This window comes from Bison bison, unplaced genomic scaffold (genome assembly GCF_000754665.1).
Source record: "Bison bison bison isolate TAMUID 2011002044 unplaced genomic scaffold, Bison_UMD1.0 scf7180017845411, whole genome shotgun sequence".
Classification (NCBI taxonomy): Eukaryota; Metazoa; Chordata; class Mammalia; order Artiodactyla; family Bovidae; genus Bison; species Bison bison.
In genome coordinates this window covers 7,230-11,119 of record NW_011475984.1, presented here as the reverse complement: position 1 = coordinate 11,119, position 3,890 = coordinate 7,230, and the positions used below count along the sequence as shown (strand labels likewise).

Genomic DNA, 3,890 nt, shown 5'->3' with positions numbered 1-3,890 from the left:
CAGACTTTATTTTTCTGGGCTCCAAAATCACTGCAGATGGTGACTGCAGCCATGAAATTAAAAGACGCTTACTCCTTGGAAGGAAAGTTATGACCAACCTAGATAGCATATTCAAAAGCAGAGACGTTACTTTGCCAACAAAGGTCCATCTAGTCAAAGCTATGGTTTTTCCAGTAGTCATGTATGGATATGAGAGTTGGACTGTGAAGAAAGCTGAGCGCAGAAGAATTGATGCTTTTGAACTGTGGTGTTGGAGAAGACTCTTTGAGAGTCCCTTGGACTGCAAGGGCATCCAACCAGTCCATTCTAAAGGAGATCAGTCCTGGGTGTTCTTTGGAAGGAATGATGCTAAAGCTGAAACTCCAGTACTTTGGCCACCTCATGTGAAGAGCTGACTCATTGGAAAAGACTCTGATGCTGGGAGGGATTGAGGGCAGGAGGAGAAGGGGACGACAGAAGATGAGATGGCTGGATGGCATCACTGACTCGATGGACGTGAGCTTGAGTGAACTCCAGGAGTTGGTGATGGACAGGGAGGCCTAGCATGCTGCGATTCATGGGGTCACAAAGAGTCGGACACGACTGAGCAACTGAACTGAAAGGACCATTCAGTGACATTTAGTACATTTACAATGTTGAACATCACCTCTTTCTCGTTCAAAAATATTTCAGTCGTCCCCAGAGGAAATCTTTTACCCATTCAGCAGTTGTTTCTTTCTTCCCCATTTGCTATCAGTCCCTGGACACCACTAATGCTTTATCTCAATAGATGTACCTCTTTGGGATATTTGCATATAAGTAGAATAGTATAAAATGTAACCTTTTGTCTGATTTCTTAGGATTATTTGTTCTACTTTTGTGAAAAATGTCATGGGTAATTTGATATGGATCATATTAAATGTGTAGATGTATTTGAGTAGTTTGGCCATTTAAACCATATTCATTCTTCCAATCCAGGAGAAAATGTAGATTTGTTAATTTTTTTAACAAAAAGTGTGTTTAAGCCTATATGACTATCAGCCTAAAGAAAGTAGATACAGGAAGAGGTTAACATACTTGAAAAACAGGATAACCATAAATCAAAAACTATTTCACAAAAACCAAAAGGAACAGAACACAAGCATAATATAATAGGAAATCATCAAACTGCAAAAGGAGAAAGAGGAAAAAAAAAAAAGAAATACAGAATCAACTGAAAACCAGGTTTAAATTGGCAGTATATACCTATCTATTAATAATTACCTGTAATGTCAATGGACTTGAATGCTCCACTAGAAGACACAGAGTGACAGACTGGCTTGAAAACCTTGAGCACACCATATGCTGCCTACAAGAGGCCCACTTTAGATGTGACAAGGAATGCAGTATTGATACATACTATAACATGGCTGAACCAAAAAAATATTTCTCTTAGGTCTGCCTCCCAAAGCAATAGAAGTAAAAGTGAACATCAACACATGGGACCAATCAAACTTATGAGGTTTTGTATAACAAAGGGAACCATCAACAAAAGAAAAAAGACAACTTACAGACCAAGAGAAAATACCTGCAAATGATGCAACCAACAAGTACTTAATTTCCAAAATATACACATATCTCACACAATTCAAAAACAAACAAAACAACCCAATCGAAAAATGGGCAGAAGATCTAAACAGACATTTCGTGAAAGAAGACATACAGATGGGCAAAAGGCACTTGAAAAGACACTGCTAAGTCACTTCAGTCATGTCCGACTCTGACCCCATAGACGGCAGCCCACGAGGCTCCTCCGTCCATGGGATTTTCCAGGCAAGAGTGCTGGAGTGGGGTGCCATTGCTTTCTCCAGAAAAGACACTCAACATCATTAATTATCAAAAAAAATACAAACGAAAACTAAAAATGAGGTACCTCACTTCACACTGATCAGAATGGTCATTGTTAAAAAATCTACAAATGAGAAATGCTGGAGAGAGTGTGGAGAAAAGGGAACCCTCCTACACTGTTGGTAGGAATGTAAGCTGACAAAGCCACTATGGAAAAACAGTATGAAGGTTCTTCAAAAAATTAAAAATAGAGTTGCCATATGATCCAGCAATCCCACTCCCTGGAAATATATGTAGACAAAACTATAATTCAAAAAGATACATGCACCCCTGTGTTCAAAGCAGCACTATTCACAATAGCCAAGACATGCAAACAACATAAATGTCCACTGACAGATGAATGGCTAAACAAGATGTCATGCATACATACAGTGGAATACTAGGCAGCCATAAAAAGAATGAAGCCATTTCAGTTGCAAGACCATGGATGCATCTACAGATTATCATACTAAATAACTCAGAGAAAGACAAATACCATATCACTTATATGTGGATTCTAAAATATAACACAAATGAACCTATCTATCAAACTGATACAAATTCGCCAACAGAGAACAGACTTGTGGTTGCCGGGGGGAGGTGGGATGGGGAGAATGGATTGAAAGTTTGGAATTAGCAGATGCAAACCATTCTATAGAGAATGGATAAATAACAAGGTCATGCTGTACAGCACAGAGAACTATCATCAATATCTTATAATAAACCATAATGGAAAAGAATATAAAAAATAACGTGTGTGTGTGTGTGTATGTGTGTATATATATATATATATATACACTTTAATGTACTTTAATGTACACCAGACATTGACAAATCATTGTGAATCTACACTTCTGAAGTCTACTACACTTCAATTTTTTTTAAAGAGACTACTCTTTTAAGAAAAAAAAAAAAAAAAACAGATACTCTTTTTCTGTGAATGTTTCTGGCATTCTTTCAAAAAGAGGAATAGACTGGGACTTCCCTGGGAGTCCAGTGGCTAAGAATCCACCTTCCAATGCAGGGGACCGGGGTTCAATCCCTGGTAAGGGAAGTAAAATCCCACATGTTGTGGGGCAACTAAGACCACTCACTCTGGAGCCTGAGCACCAAAACTAGAGAGAAGCCTATGTGCCACCTCTAAGACCCAACACAGCCAAATAATTAATTAATTAAAAAAGAAAAAAGAAATATGGATGGGTTTGCTCATGGACTCAGTCTATCACTTTGATCTATATTACCCTTCTCATGCTAAAAACACAGATTTGTTTACCCCTGGTTTGTAGTATGGTTTGATGCTGCCCTCCAACTCTGTTCTTTTTCACATTTATTTTGGCTGTCTGGGAGCCACACTTATTCAAAATGAATTTTAGGACCAGGGTCACATTTGTACAAAATTGACTGGTGGGATTCTGACAGGGATTGTTCTGAATCTTTCTAACACTCTGGCAAGTACTGCCATTTTAACTACTCTAAGTCTTCCAATCAGCAATCACAGAATATCTTGACATTTATTTTTCTTTCAACTCTTGCATCAATACTTGTAGTTTTCATTGTATGAATCTTCCAGTTCCTTAAATTAATTCTCACTCTTTCTGATGGTCTTGTGAAGGCAACTGTTTTACTTACTTACTTTTTTTTTTAAATTTTATTTAATTTTTAAACTTTACAATATTGTATTAGTTTTGCCAAATATCGAAATGAATCCGCCAAAGGTATACATGTGTTCCCCATCCTGAACCCTCCTCCGTCCTCCCTCCCCATACCATGCCTCTGGGTCGTCCCAGTGCACCAGCCCCAAGCATCCAGTATCATGCATCGAACCTGGACTGGCGACTCGTTTCATACATGATATTATACATGTTTCAATGCCATTCTCCCAAATCTTCCCACCCTCTCCCTCTCCCACAGAGTCCATAAGACTGTTCTATACATCAGTATCTCTTTTGCTGTCTCGTACACAGGGTTATTGTTACCATCTTTCTAAATTCCATATATATGCGTTAGTATACTGTATTGGTGCTTTTCTTTATGGCTTACTTCAC

General features: G+C 38.4%; 1 protein-coding gene across 4 annotated transcripts in view; it reads right to left on the bottom strand.

Annotated features, from left to right (window-relative positions):
• LOC104984558 (zinc finger protein 677-like) overlaps nucleotides 1-3,890 on the bottom strand; it is a 16,191-nt gene that overhangs the window by 5,826 nt on the left and 6,475 nt on the right. The gene's annotated exons all lie outside the window — the stretch shown is intronic.